Source organism: Chrysemys picta, chromosome 13, assembly GCF_011386835.1.
Source record: "Chrysemys picta bellii isolate R12L10 chromosome 13, ASM1138683v2, whole genome shotgun sequence".
Lineage (NCBI taxonomy): Eukaryota > Metazoa > Chordata > Testudines > Emydidae > Chrysemys > Chrysemys picta.
Window position 1 is genome coordinate 44,015,037 of NC_088803.1, and position 19,137 is coordinate 44,034,173.

At 42.0% G+C, this 19,137-nt stretch overlaps 1 long non-coding RNA gene across 1 annotated transcript in view; it reads right to left on the minus strand.

Moving 5' to 3' along the window:
* LOC122174500 (uncharacterized) overlaps positions 1–19,137 on the minus strand; it is a 143,695-nt gene that overhangs the window by 18,657 nt on the left and 105,901 nt on the right. Inside the window, exon 2 of the long non-coding RNA XR_010592311.1 lies at positions 1,583–1,657. This is a non-coding gene — a long non-coding RNA (uncharacterized LOC122174500). The remainder of the gene's footprint in view (positions 1–1,582; positions 1,658–19,137) is intronic.

Here is a 19,137-nt window from a genome sequence, read left to right on the forward strand (position 1 = left end):
AAGTGGTTAGCTCTGAACACTGTAGAACTGCCACAAATAACAACCCAAAGAAATTCCATTTTCCAGAACACTTTAAAGCCCGTAGAATCCCAGCAGCGAGTTGTAAGTGATGATCTATGAAGTGAAAAATGTTTGCCCTTCTAGCCTGAGTTCTCACCATGAGGTTTGCTGTCGTATTCAGCACAGAAGCAGATGCCGACTGCATGCTTGTCAGGTGCTCAGGTATACATAGAGTGGGTATATTACAAGTTACAGATCTACATTTCAAGTGGGTAGAGAAGCTGGGTTTTGGAACAGCCATTAAAAAGATCCCATTTGGACTGCTCTAAAGTCTGAAGATAACAGGAGTTAGGCTCATGTTTAAGGATGGCCTGAGTTGACTTTGTGCATGTTGTTTAACTCGTGTTATGTGGAAATAGCCATGGAGCCAGTGACAGCACACTCTGTAGGACATTCATGAGAACAGATGCAATACACAGTATTTCTGTGAAAAGAGATGACTATATCAAAGTTTGGTTGCAGTCAGAGGGTACTTGGGTAATGTGAATGTGTGCATGTAACAGGAAAAAATATAGTTTGTTGCTCTATGGATACCAGTTGCCCAATGGCCCTTCTGAAAGCTGTTCATGTGGAATGAATATAACACTATGAAGTGAGTAGAATTTATAATAAGCCATGGCAGGGTTTCATCAATGACTTTTACAGCTTTTCACTTCTCAGATGCCATTTCTGCATTCAGAGGTAAGGATATAATGGGATGTGCAGATGCATAGATATTTTTCCCTTCTTTCAACTGATTGATTTGAAGAAATGAACCACAAGCTCTGTGCCATGAATGGGAAAGGCAAGTCTACTAGCTTTCGTGAGAACCTGTTTAAATTACTTGTTTCAGCAGTAGATTTTTTCGCAATATTTATGTTTACGGAAGAAAAAGTTCAGTATAAACTTTCCAACAGACTTACAGACACTGAAAAGTTTATCTTACTTCCCCGCCCCCAATCAGACATGGCTACAATACTTGCTAAATGTGCAATGGGGTTAGAATAAACTCTGAGAATCTCAGAAGAAGGCCACCAATTAAATCATCCTTCTCCACCTTGAACAAGACAAAAACAGACTAGTAGTTGGGAATGAGAGGACCTCAGGAGATCTTCTTTCAGGGTGATCTTTTTCAGTAGAAAAAAATGCATATTAAAGCATTTAGTTAGTATTTGGGGCAGGGGAGAGGGGGAGATGTCCATCTGTTTAAGCAGCTGAAGAGAAAACACAGACAAGCCTGATGGAGTCTTCCAATATCTCTGTGATTTTTATTTTGTTTCTCTTAGCACAGCACAATCCTGTTTATTCAAAGGTCACTGTGCTGAAAGCAATATCTGCAGAGCATAAGAATATTGACAACATAATCACATGGGGTAGAATAGTACAAATTCCTTAGCCCTTCATCCCCTATACTTTTTGGGTCTGTTTATTGTTCTTACACATGTTAATGAAGAAAATTCTATTGTCTTGAGTGTGCCTGTCCAAAATAAAGCAAATTCAATCCTTTGTTTTCACTCCATAAAAAATAATATGCTTGACTCACCAATAGAGAGAGCGAGCCTGGAGTTTTGTTAACCATTTCATGTCTCAGATATGTCCAGGATACCCCATGTCCATCCTATAGAGGGGCAAAAAATTATAAAGCTATTGTTAAAGGGTAACAGAGGGCTATTGTTGAAAGGATAACTAATTAACCTCTGAGGGCAGAAAGAAATAGCTTCCCATGGGATGGTGAAGCAAAATTAGCTGCATTAAGGGAGGTTTAAATCCCCCTCTAAAGCATTATGTATTGGCCACTGTTGTAGACAGAATTTCAGTTTAGATGAACCATCGAACTATTTAGTTATGGCAATTCCTAAGTTCTTATGTGCCTTAGTTTCTAATTTCTCATGTTTTTATGTTTCAAGTACAGAACAGTTGTTTTCATTTCAATGTAGATCTAAGCTGACCAAAAAAATCAAATCTCTTCGTAGCTCAGGATACCCGCTGATGCCATCCCAGGAAGTACCTCAGAGGGTACTTCCAGGAGTGCTATCACTGTATTAATTAAATGACAAAGTAATGATTGTAATCCTTAAGGGAAGGTAGTAGGGGAAAGATGATATCTCCTTAGGTCCTGGCTCTAAATTGTTGCTATCAAAGCTCGGGAATATGGCTTATTTATTTTTTTATCCAATCAGTTTCTCCTCTAACTATTTTTTCTTTAGGCCTAATCTTGCTCCCCCTTAAAATAATGGTGATTTCACTGGGTGCAGAATTAGGGTCACCAGACAGCAAATGTGAAAAATCAGGCCAGGGGGTGAGGGGTAATAGGAGCCTATATAAGAAAAAGACCTAAAAATCAGGACTGTCCCTATAAAATCGGGACATCTGGTAACCCTATGCAGAATCAGGGTCCTTGTGGTTAACCCCAATGGCAGTGCTTCCTGCACTGCTAGCCAACAGACTAGTAGGACGCTAGAGACATATTTTCCCCTGTAACATCCCATAAATGTTTTTCTTTTTTTTAAGACAAAGGGAAACAAAGCACAATGCCGGAAAATGGAAGAAGAAAAAAGCCCTGCTTTTGAAATTAATATTCTGCTTGTGCATCTCTGGCAGAAATGAACAAAAGCCAGGAAGTATGAGGTTAAGGAGGACAGAACATCAGCTCACTCTGCAGTGCTGCTTTCTCCTTCCAAACAGCAGGCACTGAAGGCCAGCGCATCAGTCCCAATTTTGAATTTCTTGCCTTTTGTTAGAGTCTGCTCCTGTTGCCACTGACGTCAATGTATGTTTTGCTGCTGACTTCCTTGAAATCCAGATTCGGCCCTGAATACGCATCAACACTTCCAGATTCATTTGATCACAGTGGTTTGGTTTTGTTTTGATACTGAAGCATAAATAAAAATGAATCCTCAAATCTAAGAGATCCATCTTCACGGGGTATCTCAACATGTGTTTGTAACGCACTGGCGTAATAAGTGTGATCAGATTTCTTTTTAGAGGCTGCCCTGTGTCACCAGTCAGAGCCAGCTACCTACTCACAGCTAACGACCTTACACTTCAGCTCAAGTGGCAGAGGTTGGTGCTTTTGATGCTGATGAGTCTCAGGATCAACCCCACTGACAGCTGTAGCACAGCCCCCTGCACATCCCCTGATTGGACAAAAGCCCATCTTTGCCAAACAAATTATCATTTGCACATCCAAATCAGGCAAATGCATGAGCAAGTAACCATGTGCACATGCAGTTACCCCAGCCATTCCATGGTTTGCACATTGCACCCATTGGATAGATTTTTGCAAATTAGGCTGCTACTATCATTACCTTTAAAATACCCATCAGTGAAAGTAGCCAAAATGTTTTTAGCCTTATGGACATTTGATTTTGAGGAAATGGGCTCAGAGGAATGTTAATTTGAAATTCTACAGTGAACCAGAAAGGCGATTGCACGGAGCTGGAAAAAGTTAAAGAACACTTGGTGAGGATATAACTGAAATCCAGCCCAACAGGAAAAAGGGCAGCAGAGGCTAATGTGAATAAGTGGGGGATGTAAATATTAGTATCAGCAGTATGCAGAAGGCTTTTAAAATACAAATAATCCAGTAGAGAGTAGGACTGGGGAGAGCTAGGCTTTAAAAAAAATCTGGAGGAAGTTAAAAGGATAGTTAGAGGAGAAAAAGAAATATGGAATAGCTAATAGTTCATTGGGGTCTTCAGTGACTCTATTTTCATTGTTAGCAGAAAGAAAAAGAAAACCGGTTCACTGAAAAAAACATCAGAAGGAAGTGGAGATAAGGTGGTGGTAGTTTTGTTACATAGGCACGGCCAAACGTTTCCCTTAGAAACACATAGGTCCCCCAATGGGAGTCACCTGTGGGTGCCTCCAAAGGAAGATAGCAGCTCTTAGTTTGTTTCTGGAGGATGATTAAGAGGGCTCGTATATTTCCCTTTACAGCAGCAGCAGAACTAGTATTGAGATTTCCATAGAAACAGTCAATGCGAGAGAAGACTGGATGCTCCATTAGTCAAATAAGTACCATGTCTCCGTGAGTTCTAAAGGGGAAAAAAACAGAAACGAGACAGGACTCTGTTCTCTGATAGACAATGGGATTCCTGAATACTGGCGGAAAGGCCAGACGGTAGAGAAGGTAATTCAACAGCAGTTTGAATCATATTAAACAGTGTTTTGTTAGGTTTAGTGAGGAACTACACTGAAAAATGCCATCTAATAGGAGAGTCAGCGTGGATTTTTTAGAGAGGGAGGTCCAGAAACGTGCTGGAGTTCCTCATCTATATTGCTGCCATAACACCACGAGAAATGTGGTAGAGATAGAATAGCTTTGAGGTACACCTGTGCAATTCAGCTGAAGTCATTGGCCTTGCTCCTCCTCTGACATGCAATGGTTTTGCACCAGTGCACCTTCATTGACTTCATTGGATTTATTTTTGTTTTACACTCCTGGAAGTGAAAAGAGAATCATGTCCATTGATCTGCTGCACGGGTATAATCAAGAGAAGAATTTGACCCTTAGCCTTTTTAAAGTATTTTGTAATGTTCTGTGGTGAAGAATCATTTGCCAAGGAGGAGAATTATGGTATGGGGCAAAGTAATTTTGTGTAACATAGAAACTGGCTGCAAATCAAGAAACTGAAATTAGCTGTGTATTGCAGCCTTTCTAGGTGGAAAGAAGTTACCTGTGGAGTATCCTTGTTTATACAGTTATCCACGATGGCCTGCTTCAAAGCCCATTAAATTCAGTGGAAAGACTCCCATTGACTTCAAAGGCTTTGGATAAGAATAGTCACCTTTAAAGAATGTTCCAGTTTTGCCTTTCCAACTAGATAAAGTCACTCATAACGGTGTTTGCTGCAGTCCATAAACTTCCCTATGCTTAGGATAAAGAATATGATAGATCCTGAGGTAACAGTTATTTACAATAGCTACTGAACAGTTGTGGTGGTGGTTTGAATAAGAATATCAAATATGAGGTATTTGTATTTACTGACTGATGATACTAAAATGGCAGGTATCTCAAAGAATGAAGAAAGAAGAAATGGTGATGCAGTGCACTAGAGAGAGATTCAGACCTTTTAGGGAAATGGTGATGGGGGTCTACAAACCCCATATGAAGGGTGAGGGAGGGGAAAGGCTGGAGCAATACTGGGCCAGGAAACTTTGACCCCTCTTGGGCAAAGGAGCAATATAAAAAGAGCTCCAGTAGCTTGGAGAGAAGCCATTACCAGAAGGGGCACTACCCTGAAACAGGAGATGAAGCTCTTACTGAGGTCGTGTGGCTGTGTCTCTCCCTGCCCCCTTCCTGTGAGACATCACCTCAGAGCTATGGAGAACCATGTGAGGTGGGGGCACCAGAGACTCTGTGGGTCTGAGGCAAAGGACTATAATCAAACAGCAGCCAGGCCCCAAACGGAGACATTGGGTGAAGTAGGAAGTGTCCCAGGTGAAGGTGAACAAGAGATGGGCCAAGTATAGATCACACGTGCAGGGCTCTGGGTTGGGATTTGGTGGATTGGGAGGGCCTAGGTTCCCCTACCCATCCCAGATTCCCCTATGCCTGGCCCTGTGATGGGCAAGACCAGGCATTTACTGACAAGAAAGCCAGTCCAGATGAACCCTGTTTAGAGGTCCTGAACATGTTGAATGAAAAGAGAGACTAGTGCAGCAGGCCCTGACTACTAGGCCTGCTGACAGAAACTGAAAACCCTGCTACAGGGACAGAAACTGGAAAGTGTTATTTACAATACATGTTGAGGCAGTGAACCAAAACAGAAAGTATATATGAAATGGCTCAACCATGTAATATTCTGGCCAGGAAAGAAGAATTAAGAAGGTTATAACAGAAGAATCTCTGAAAGTCATCAGTCCAATATATGATTGCAGTAAAATCAGAAAATAAGATACTGGAAGGATGAAGTAAGAGCAGGACAGAATAGAAATCAAAAGAAGTGATATTGCCATTTACAAGGCACTACATCAGATCACATATGAAAGACGAGGTCGAACTCTTCTCTGAGTTACAGTAATACCATTCCATTTTCTAAATGAAAAAAATCAACGAGGCACTCAGCTCCAGCTGCACCATGAGGGCACCAGGACAATCCCAGGTTTTAGGAATATTTTTCATAAAGAAATGGGAGTTTGCCAGTGGCTGACTGGTGGAGTCAGCCCCAAAGAGATTAGTCTTCTCCTCTCACAACCCTTTTCAGTGAACACAGGGCCCATTTATTGATTTATGTCTTATGCATCTAGCTGTCATGAGCCATCTGAGAAGCTGAGATCCAATAGTGATAGATGCAATATTGGAACTTTTATATTAGTGCATGTAATCAATCAATGTGTGTGCATAATCATGATATAAGTGAGTGGAAATTAGGTACAGGCCATGATGCATTCACCATCTTTGAAAGTTAGGTGCTACGGATTATTTGTAAACTCAAAGTTTTTGTAACAAGCTCTTACATTAAAAAGAAAACATTGAAATCTCAGAGAAGTGTGTAAGTCTGAGCCTAATTCTAGACCAGTCTAATGTACCATTTTAATGACAGCTGTTAATTTTTTTAAAAAAGATTCCTGATTACATTTCTAAATTACTTCCCCTCTTTTCCTTTTTACCACGTTTACTCTACGTGACTGCTAACACTAGATCAGTAGAGACTATGCTACAAACCTCAGCACTTATGGCCAGGTTCTTATCCACCTTGGGTAGTCAGGTACAACCTCCTGGTGGGTACTACCTAAGGTGGATAAGGCAGGGGGCAGAACCTGGCCATAAATGCTGAGGTTTGTAGCATAGTCTCTACTGATCTAGTGTTAGCAGTCACGTAGAGTAAACTTGGTAAAAAGTGAAAGAGGTGGGGAGCTGAGAACTTATGTTTCTGGAAGGCAGGGGTCACAGGAAAATAGCACCGAATTCTAAGGAATGGAGAAAAACACTAAAGATTTTCACTAAGGTGCATGCCCTTCCCACCTCTCATGACTCTAGAGGATGTCAAGTACAAGCTACTGGTGGGGAGGGGAATTTTGGAGGTCTGAGGGTTTTTCCAGCTGCCATTGTTGCTACCTCACCACACAGAGGTTGCAGCAGCCAGTGCCATTCCTCAAAACACCACTCCTAAAAGGACCTGCTTACTATTGTTGTTATTATATTGCAGCAGTGCTTAGATGGCACAATCAGGAAACAGAGCCCCATGGTACAAGGTGACACACAGATGAGTCAATCAAAGGCAATGTTGCCTCAGACAGCCATGTCAGTAATATGGTGGTTTGGGGCTTGATTCAGCACAGGGCTAACAAGCCAATATTTATAATGTTTCAATTTCTAATGAATAACCTGAATTGCCTGTTCATTATTTATCTGAATTCAACTTGTGACAAATGGCTTTAACAACAATTATAGTGCTTCAGTCTTTACAGAAAATTGGTTCCATATAGTATGTTAATAAAAGCCCAATTCCATATTTATAGTTCGATGTGTGTATATATCTAAACCACTCTGTTTGTTTATTAAAGAAAAAGAACACCAGCCCTTTGTTGACTTTGATCCATTCATATTTGTTTAACCACTCACGCATCCCATTCTGTACAAAGCATTGTGCTCTGAGGAGGAAGGATGTAGAAGGGCCCTGACTGACCTCAGATAAATTGGAGCCATCTTCACAACTTACCAGAGCAGGAATGGGAAGAGACATGCACAAAGCCATGCACAGATGCACTAAAAGCGCTGGACTGGATTTATTAGCCTTAAACAAAAAAGGATATTCCGGGGCTGATCCAAAGCTCACTGAAGAAGGAAAGACTTTTATTGACTTCAAAATCCAGTGGACATTGGAGTAGGCCTTAAATGCAATACAAGGTATAGGATGTTAAGTGTCAAGTTACTTATGTCCTGGTCATTCCCTGACTGTACCCAATGAAGCCCATCTCTCTCTCTCTGTTCACTAGGTGTGAGATTCACCCCATATAGAGGGCCAGCCCATGGCCTTTGCACCACTTCAGTCTCATTTAAGCCCTCAGAACAGCACTTAAGTGTTGCTAGCACTGAAGGCTTTGTGCTGACCCTCTGCAAGGGGTCGATTTCCTCCCAAGGGCAGAAAAGTTTTGTTCGCATTGCTGGCCAGTGGATTCATTTATCTGTACTACACAGCAAGTGCTGTCCAGAGCACTAGCACTTTGGCTCTCCACACTTCCCCGCTTCTTTCAGAAGGGCTCGGCTGAATAGGCAACAAGCCAGTTCAAATTTGGACCTTAATAATGTTCTTTTAAAAGACAGGGTTTTGTACTTAACACATAAATATTCAATGGCTGGATGAGCATGTTTGCATAGTGACACCGTTTAGCCAGCACTCCCTGTGTTTTGTTATGTGTCAGTTATAAAATACAAGGATGTGTGGTTAAGGTCCCATAAACTACTGCAAATGGAGCCACTTTCATGCGTTGAATAAGCAATTCTCAAAAGCAACCATTGTTCTTTTTCTTTCCTGCACCTTGGCTGGCAATGGGGAGGTGATGTAAACAGAGAAGAAAGTACAGCGAACAGAATGACTTTCCTGAGCCTAGGGAAGGAAGCAGAAGGTGCTGAGTTAAACAAACATCTGCCTTGGCGAAGAGCAAACAATGTGTTTCTCTAGTAAACTGAGCAAACAGGACTTAGAAGTCATAGAGAGAGGAGGGTAAGTCAGCGCAAGCCAAGATGGCCATTTTGCCAAATGACTTTTTTATTCATGCTCCAGCACTCAGTGCTATAATTACAAGAGTCTCTGGGGACCCAAGGAGTCTGACTCTTCCTTGCTTTAGAGGGTTGCCAATAAGATATAAAAATTGCTAATGCAGTGAAAGCATTTCTATGCAGTGGAGTTGGTAATTTTTTTTTAACCAGCACAATTACTACTATGCAAAAAAATAAAAATCTATTATAGTTTCTCTTATTATATGAATTTAGCGCTCAACAAAAGGGCCAGGTTAACAGTGCCAGGAGTTAATGGCTGGTGATTATCTGCAGAATCGGACAATGGTAGAGCCAGTTTTCCTACTAATGTGCCTCAAATCTGCCATGAAAAGACAACTTCTAGATGTAAGAGGGTAAGTCAGTCTCCATGGACCGTTTAGCCTCTCTGTGTTGAACCTGTCACCCAGGGTGACCATCTGGGTAATTGCATGTGCAAATTAGGCATTTTGTTATGTGCCTAAAGCCCTTGAAAGCCTAACCTGGTATTTTTGCAGTGACTGTAATGTAAAACATGGATGCACAAATTTCTGAACATATAGGGAAATCAATTAATGAAATTGTATAAACTCTATGCAAAAATTCCATGGGCCAAATTCTGCCTTTAGTTGGTCTTGCACAGAACATATTAATGGGTTGGATGGGGACACTGGTGGGGGTGCATAAATGTAAATGAGGCAAAATTAGCCATAGTCCCTTATCCCTCAAGGTGGAAGGTGTCTGGACATTCAGAATTACTCTTGGCTCTCAACAAATAGGTTGGATGCTCCTACATAGTCCCTTAACTGTGAACATACACAGTGACATTGTATTCACCAATTTAATTATATATCAGGATGTCATAGCTTTAGCCGGACAGCCCATAGAGCACAGCAAGGACCTTCTCTTCCACGGGACGTCTGTCCTTTCTCAACAGCACTGCTATGTTGTGTCACAAAATACCGGTCCCTTCCATTGCCAACCATTGCAAGATGTTGGTTTTTTACTTCAGAGCATTAAAAATGGATTTTTAAAATCTGTTTTCACCCCGAACCTCAATTCTCAGTAACTGATGACAAACGGGATTAGTGCATTCTTATCCCTGATGAGCCTGTCTGAGAGGTATGCCGGGATAGCAAATCCTTTCCATGGAGTTTGGAGGCAGGCCCTTGATCCATGTAGTCAGTGGATGACTACAGTGGGAATTCCTAATCTTTATTTTTTTCTCCAATTTTTGCCTGACCATTATTTTGCCATCGTTTTTATATTAGATCATTTATCTTCACATTGAGAACAAGGCAAGCCCATCAACCACTGATCTTGTTCGTGTCCTTCCTCGACAGACAGGAATATGTGTATTTTATTGAGACAATGAAATTAGTTAACTATCAAAACGTACATAATTCTTTTCCAAACACTGTAAATGCAATCACTGTTGTAACCTTCAGTGGTAATTGACAATAACTCAGCTGGTAGTTCCTTTGACTTTAATGACTACAATAGCTTCTGTAATCATTTCGTTGGTATACTCGAACAATTTGAATTTATAGTATGCAGGGGTATACTTCTCTGTTCCCCTGCTTCAGAAAGACTCTGCAGGCACCAAGTGGAGAAAAGATTTTGCAAAATTGTGGGGGTGGGGGATGGATGAAGGACCAGCAGAAGTAGTCAGTGGATGGCTTAAGATATTCTAGTCACATAGACTTTGGAGGCGCATACCCCAATGCATAGTAACAAAGGGAGAATTTCATTTTGTTTTTGAAATGCTATTATTACATTCAGGAAATTTGCAAAGGCACCTTGACAGAACATGATCAAATACCTGAACTTACAGTGCAACAACATTTACTTAGCAAATGACATTTTAATGCAGAAAGTCAAATTTGCATACTAATTAGATTTTTCCTTTAAAACATTTAGACTTTTGGCCTTTCCACCTACCCACTGTGACAGAGATTAAAAGATTTTTTTATTATGTCCTGTCAAACAAAACACACTTTTGTAAAGTGCTACAGTCACTAAGTAGCACTTTTAACCTATTTTCTACTCATGTGGAATTCAGTCAGCTCGCATTTCCACGTGCTTCCTGACCTCAGGAGGGCGTCTCATAGAAAGCAAATGGAGAAGATTGGGTTTTCTCCCTCTGTTAATTTACAATGTGTGGGAAAATATTGTGGCTGACGTTATCAGAGCTGCCTCTGGGATGAGAACACCCAATTCATTCAGCATCCAAATCCTCAAGGCAGCCTTCAAAACTCAGCCTGCACGTTTTAAATATTGTGATTGGAAATAAGCTGAGTTGCATCATAAAAATATGGGCGGCTCCAACCATGGGGATTTTTGATGCTGGGAGTTCCCATCCTTACTTGATTCCTAGTCCACACCACATCCATTATACGGATCAACTACTTTGAGCTCCTCTGCCGCATGGTCTCTGCAGGCAGCCATTTTGGGTTCTGACTATGAAACAGACATGTACGCTACAGGAAAAAAATCCCAATGCTTTGGCCTAAACCCTCTCTTGGAGCCTGAACACAGGATGGTGTGGTGGGTAAAGCTAGGAAGGGATAAGGTCTTCTATAGCTGCTCTTCCAGCCAACAGACTTGAATCGGATCCTGTAGCTGTCCAAGTCCCCCGTGTCCTCAGCCACTAGCTCTCCTTGACAAATGGCAATGCTCCCCTCCCCGCCCGCCTCTGCTAACTTATTTTGGCTTTTTTTCAGTGGAAATAGAGACTTATTTTCAAGCAAAGGAAAATCTGCCATTAGGAGCAAAATTGTCTGTGTGCAATTTCCTGACTGAGCAGTGACTTGTTGTGAAATGACCATTTCTGTGTCTTTTCACGGAACACAAATATTGCAGGAGGATCAAAGTGGGTGAAACAGACTCATCACAACATTTTTTCCCATCTCTTCTCTATACCTGCCATAAGGCTTGACAAACTTGCTTGTTCCCAGCAATAACCACCTCCCCATGCTCCACCAGCACCAGTCTATGAATAGGAGCCCTCCCATGAAGTTACATCTGTGTGTATTTGCAGGGTTGGGCTCTGAGCATTCCGTCCTGCACCCATTGAAGTAAATGGCAAAACTCCCATTGATCTCAGGGGTGCAGGAATAGACCAAAAGTCCCCAAGCTTAAAAATAAAAATAACATTAACTTTCTGGGCCTGGTTCTCACTTACCCTTAGGTCACTTTCCACTCTGCCACTGCTCTGGCCCAGTAAAGAGGCCTTTACATGGGAGTAAATTACACTTACTTTACAGCCCCTTTATATTGGTTGAGGGCATAAAGTGGATTATGGCTTATCTACACTAGAAAGTTGTACTGCTTTAACTATATTGGTATAGTTAAGTGGTACAGCCTCCCTCGTGTGGCCTCAGCTGTATTGGTGCTCTGTACCAGGATAAAAGGTTTCAGAGTAGCAGCCGTGTTAGTCTGTATCCGCAAAAAGAAGAACAGGAGGACTTGTGGCACCTTAGAGACTAACAAATTTATTAGAGCATGCTAATAAGAGCAGTCTCTAAGGTGCCACAAGTCCTCCTGTTCTTCTTTGTACCAGGATAGCTATTCCTGTACAGGAAGGGGAATTGCTATAAGGGCATAATGCACTAAAATACCTGGATCAACGTCAGGGCTTTTGCCAGTATAACTGTTCTGTGGCCTTTTGAAAATGGGAATCAGATCCTCTGTCCCTAATGAGTGCTTTGTTGAAGTGCTGGTTCCTGAACAACTGTTATTTTATTATTTTCCATAGCAGGGTACACAACTGGTTTTCACTAAGAACTTAGGGTCTGATCCTGCAAATGGACCAGCTCATTTGGGGTACTGAGTGCCCCCACTAACACCACCTACTTAAGTGCTTGAATAGATTCATTGGAAAGTGTGTGACCCTTTTTTATTTATTATTTTGCTTCAAAGCACAAAAAGAATCTTCCCAGTCCAACCATCCATTTTGTTTTACTTTTCTTTCCTACAGCTCAGAAACCCACAAACAATATTTCTCTCTCCCCAATCCTTCCCACCACAACCTCCCCATAAAATTTAACAAAGCAACATCCACCTCAGATTTTTTGGGCCAGTTTTCAGGCTGCAGGGGAATGTAACAGCTCATTTTAATTTAACCCTCTGAAATCTGAACTATATATATATATAGAGAGAGAGAGAGAGAGAGAGAGGGAGGAAGTGCTGACACATCTTTGGCTGTAGAGTTATCCTGAGCAACAACAGAATCATGCTCAATGCATCAAAATATTATTGTTTTCATCTTTTTAAAAGAGCTCTCTTTGTCTTAGGAAAAAAAAAACCTTTGCAAATGCTTTTAACATGTTGGCACGTTATTCCACGTAGTGCAACGTTGGTAACTTTGCTGCCTCCTGAGGGAATCAAATATCAAGATCACAGTGTCTGATGATGTCAGTTGCAGCTAGGCAGACACAACCCTTGGGCCTCAAATCTTAATTATATCTGCTACTGTTTACAGTTTATAATTATTGATGTTAATTTACTGAGTGATGTTACACTTCTAGCCTCAAGTTATCTTTTTGGCACGTTAATCCATTGGCACACAGACTATTGCATCTGACTGTATAGGCTGAAATTAAGGGGGATTTTTCACCTTAACATCATTTGGATGTTCCTTGTTGTACATTATTTAAAAAAACATAATTTGAATATTTGTAGTAATCTAATAAATATTATTTGAATTATACATAATGTCTTGACACAAGGCGAGAAAAAAGTTTGCTCAACTGCGCAACATAAAGCATGTTTTTATCATGTGTTTCAGGGGGCAGGTTAAAGCACTATAGGGCAGATGGCTAAAATGTCAGCTCATGGACACCTTGGGTGTGTTGTCATTGTGAGCTATCACCAGAGGTGAAAGTAAGCCAGTCCTCTCCAGTACAGCATACCGGCAAGAGCCGGTGCACCGTACCGGGGCGGCCCGGCTTCCCCTAGTGTCAATTTAAAGGGCCTGGGGCTCCCAACAGCAGCTGGAGCCCTGGGCCCTTTAAATTGACACCAGAGCCCTGCTGCCGGAGCCTTGGGGTAGCGGCAGCAGGGCTCTAATGGTGATTTTAAGGGCCCGGGGCTCCCAGCTGCTGCTACCACAGCCCCAGCCCCGGGCCCTTTAAATCCTGAATTAAAGGGCCCAGGGCTTTAAAGGCCCTGCCTCTTCTGGTAGAGGCCACACCTCTTCCGGTTGAGGCCCTGCCCCCTCCTCTGGACTCTGGAGTACCAGTAAGTCCTTTAAGTTACTTTCACCCCTAGCTATCACACAGCAGTAGACCAAATGTTCCTAGAATTTGACCACATCCCTTTATACCATGGAGTGTATTTATTGTAGTTGTAAGATGTTTTATTTTAATATTTTGTGTGATGAAGTCCAACCTGTGGCTCATAACTTACAGTCCTTATAAACCAATCCGATTCCTCTTTTCCACTCCAACACCTTTTTAAACCAGCCGGATAAAACAGAAGGAAGTGCGCATGTATTAGGAAATGGGACATCATGAAAGACTGGAAAATTCCATTATGAAAAGGATTTAATAAAGATAAAACCATTTGGTTATTACAGAACTTTATTAGCTTTCTATAGAAATTACCCTAAAATCTATAGCACTTAACAGAGAATAGATCCCTTTTGTAGGTGTTTTTGACTCCTTCACTAGAATTTGATAGCAGGGATATAATTTTATTCTAGAGGATGATCCAGAACACCTATCAGAAGGTTAGCATTTTCTCTTTGAGTTAGATCAGAAGCTTTATTTATCAATCTTAAATTGCATAAGTCTTGTTTTTACATTTCATTCCAAATAGTTATCTGTGGGCAAACCCCAGCTAGGTATGTGTGTGCTAAGCACTGAAGCACATGTTTAGCTTTAAGCAGGTGAGTAGTCACATTCAGTAGTCAATAGGATTACGATCACATCCTTACATTAATACATGCTTAAGTGCTTTCCTGAAGTGGGGTCATACATTGGAAGTTGGGACACGTACAGGTCTTGTGTATGCATAATTGCGTGGGTACTTTTCAAGGATTTCAGCCAAACACGTGAAACAAATATTCTTTACACTAACTTTTAAAAATTGCATTTGAATTAAACAAGGATTACTGCAAAGTGCTGCTGCCGATTTACTCTTTCCTAATTGCTTTGATTAAAGTGAAGACCTAGTTACATACATGTCCTTTGGGAGCTTTGATTTATTTTGACATTACTAAGGGCCTGATAAAGCAAGGTACTTAAGCACATGCCTAACTGTAAACATGTGGATAGGACCATAGAAGTCAGTGAGACTATTCCCATGCTCAAAGTTAAGCACGATATGTCTTTACAGCACCAGACTGCTAGCTGTTAAGAGTAGGAACCACGTCTACTTCAGGGTTTGTACAGCTCCTATCCCAAAAGGACCCGATGCCGATTGGGGCTTCTGGAGAGAACAACGGGCATGAAATTAGCTCTGTTTTACAAAGATAAAATAGCAGATTTTTAATATACACTGCATCATTGTATAGTAGGAAGTATCATTACATAGTATAGACACCCAGAGCTGGGTCCCACGACCCCTTTTCAACACTGGCTGCTGACACAACGGTAGGTTAGGTAGAATCTGGGACAGTTTAGTCAACTGGCCTTCCTGACCCGGTTTGTTGCCTGTGTATGAAGTCCTTAACAATAGAGAATTAAAAGTGGAAATAGTTAAAACAAAATGCAAGGAAAAATTATAAGACCCCTGACATCTGAATTTAACGTGCTATCAGAGATATTGAAAAGTGTGCTGTTTGTTTCTGTAAACATTAGCATTTCAAAAGCCCAGAAGACCCTTCTTGGTATAGATTATGATATTGCATTTCAGATTAGATCACTTCCAGATTGCTGCAATTCCAGTGCTGCAGGCTCATAGCCAGTAATCTCTACCTGCTGTTATAGATGGGAATTTATTCAAGAAATAATTTTCCCATCAGTGTGTAAAAAAGTATACTTAATTTTGCTGTATGATCTACAGACCTGACAACATAATTAAAAATTGGGTAAAAACATATTTCTAGAGGAAAGATTTATTAATAAGGGGAACACAGTGATTCCATGTTAATGAATTAAGGCCCAAAATGAATGTCAAGTTTAGACTCCAATTCTAATATCCTTGCTTATGTACTAACTTTGGTAGGAGTTCAGTCTGCATAAGGTGAGTAGGATCAGACCCTCCACTCCTTATTTTGGAGAACTTTTGACAGGTTGGCGGCGCTCTGCGGGGGGCTGGGGGGTTAGGTGGGGGGGGGTTGGCAGCGCTCCGCGGGAGGTGTGTGTGGCGGCGGGAGGGTTCAGCAGTGCGGCGCTCCGCGGGGGGCCGGGGGGGCTGGCAGGGGGGTTTGGCGGTGCTCCGCGGGGGGGCTGGCGTGTTCGGCAGTGCGGCGCTTCGCGGGGGGCTGGGCGGGTTTGGCAATGCTCCGCGGGGGGCTGGGGGGGTTCGGCGGGGGGGTTCGGCGGCACTCCGCGGGGGCCTGGCATGTTCAGCGGCGCAGCGCTCCGCGGGGGGCTGGGGGGAGTTGGCGGCGCGGCGCTGGGGGGGGTTCGGCGGTGCGGTGCTCCGCACGGGGGCGGGTGGCGGCACGGTGCTGAGGGGGTGAGTCATGGTGGCGCTATGGAGGGCAGCACTCTTTTTTTTTGCTTGGGGTGGCAAAAAAGTTAGAGCCGGCCCTGGTAGAGCCAGTCCCAATTTGACGGGCCATAAATGACCTTCAAGGTGTCATAAAACAACTTTGTGTTTGTTGTATTGGCATAATGTTGTATTTCTTCTGCTTTCTTTTAAAACCAGTTATACTGTATAAGACTAAGCCATCTGAGGCTTGGCTTGCAGGTACTTGAATATGTCTTTTTTAAATGTTGTTTCTTTGTCATTTTGCCAAGACATAAGCTCATCATTCTTTTCCTTGAGGATCTTTTTGAGTTCATCATCATTTTCATCAAACCACTCTTAGTGCTGTCTTTGATTTTTGCCTAGAGTTTTTCTGTGGTTTGAAGGATGGTTGATTTGAATATATTTCATTTTTCAAGTGTGTTATTGGGTGATGATGTAATGCTATCAAATTTTCCTCTACATTTTCCCTTAGTTTTTCCTGATGAAATGGATGTCTCAACTTTGCTATTTGCAATTTCAGTTTAATCTGTTCACATTGTTTTACTGAGTGGCAACAACATGTAAATTGAAAATGGTTCTGATCATCTTGTGGTCAGTCCAACAGTTTTCTCCTCACATTGCTTTGCTGATTTCAGTGTCCCTGATGTCTTTTTGCCACATGATGACAGAGTCAGGTGCCAATGCTCTGATCTCTGATACATCCACCACATTTTATATTTGTTGGCTTGCCTGAAGATTGAGATAGCAATTTGGACCTCATGCTCAGCATACTTGCTGAGTAGGAGTAGACCAGTGCTGTTCATTTTCCCAACTCCATTGTTCTTTATTACACCACTCCAAGCCTCACCGTCTTTTCCAACTCTGGCATTAAATTCTCCCAGAGGTAGACGTTTGTCTTCGCTGGGTATAGATTTGATTATATCACCCCAAAACTGTTCTTTTATTTCTTCTGTACTGTTCAGAGTTGGAGCATAAGCACTGATAAAAGTTGCAAAGCATTAATTTCCAATGGGAAGTTGTAGAGTCGTTAGGTAATGCTCAGAGGTAATTCTTTCAGAGACTTCAGGAGGCTGTTTTCAATGCCATAAATTCTGTCTTCCTCTGCTGGCCTCCTTTCCCAAAAGAAGGTGTAGCCACTTCCTAAGTTCCTTTATGGAGTCTTCATCTTCGACTCATTTCACTGAGGGCAGCTATGTTGATGCTGTATGTAGCAAGTTACCTTGCAATAATGCTGTACATCTATCAGGTCTTTATGTGTTAGCTGTGTCCATTAGGGTCTGTATGTTCTGTGTCACAACAATGATAGCTCTTGTTTTTCCTCATAGGATGACTTGTGTGGGGATGATCCAGCAGTTATGGTGAAATGGCTAGACTAAAGTTGGGCAGGCAATGTTTAGGGCACCTTTTCCAGCTCCTTCCCTTTCTGGGATGAGCAGTGCTGTCCTTAAAAAGACTGCTCAGTCACCTAGGGTGTTACCAGGCATCTTTGCTCTCCAGAATTCAAGGCTGAGCAACCAGAGTCTCAATTTGCCTGCGTGTAGGTTTATGATTTCTAGTGCTCCTATAAACCTGTCACTTCACTGTTTGCCACAGGACTTTCTTTCTTAATCTGTGAATGCCTCTGTGTGGTGATAAGACCATTGCATGGGAGTAATCATAGAATCATAGAATATCAGGGTTGGAAGGGACCTCAGGAGGTCATCTAGTCCAACCCCCTGCCCAAAGCAGGACCAATCCCCAGACAGATTTTTACCCCAGTTCCCTAAATGGCCCCCTCAAAGATTGACCTCACAACCCTGGATTTAGCAGGCCAATGCTCAAACCACTGCTCATTCTCTTGGCTTCTGAAGTCAAAAGCCAGCGGCACAAAAAGTTGCAATGACTGGGAATGTCATTAGCTGCAGTGGCTAGCCACTGACACTTTTTGTGCCTCATCAAGCCTTACGTAGTCCTCAATGCATTGTTGCAGTGACTTTCCAGCTGTTGGACCAAGAGGTCTTCTCCACCCACTCTGCAAAAGCAAACTTAGGATGCTGAGGACAGGCATTTCCCCTCCAGGCTACTCTCTACCTGGTTTCCTCTGCCAGTCAAAGTGGTGTATTGGGTGTGTGGCCACTGCCATGTACTAGCAGCTACATGGAGTCATATGTGAGACCTGGGTGTGAAGTTAGGACCAGTGAAAGAGAATGTAAATTGGGCTACTCATAAAAGTTATAATGGGATCAGAACTAAGTGTCTGTAGGATCAGGCACAAGGTGGTTTTCCAGTTGAGAGAAAAATATTCTTCAAAACGAAGCATTCAGATAGAGAATGGATAGAGATTGCCAATCTTTTTTCTAATTAAATCAGGGTCTAAGATTTAATCTTAACTAGGGCAACAAGTTATTTTTTTTTAAACAGGGTCAATAAACCTAGATTAATATTAACGGCTATTATTAATTTGTAGAGGCAATGAATTCAAATTTAAGATTGCCGTCCCACCATTCTAACTCCTAGATCACATCTCTTGAGAATTACAAAAGTGATGCAATGCATGTAGCTCTGCTGTAAAAGACTGTATGAGAAAGGGAATCTGCTGATAATGCACCCTGCATCTGAATATGTCCAACCTACTAGTGTAAGTCACAAATACAACCCTTTAGGGCCATATTCAAGAGCCAGTGCACAAATAAATAAACTAAGTGCTGAGCAGGTCTTTAGGATCACAGGAGATACACTTAGGGCACAGGGGCAGTTCAGACACTACTACCAAA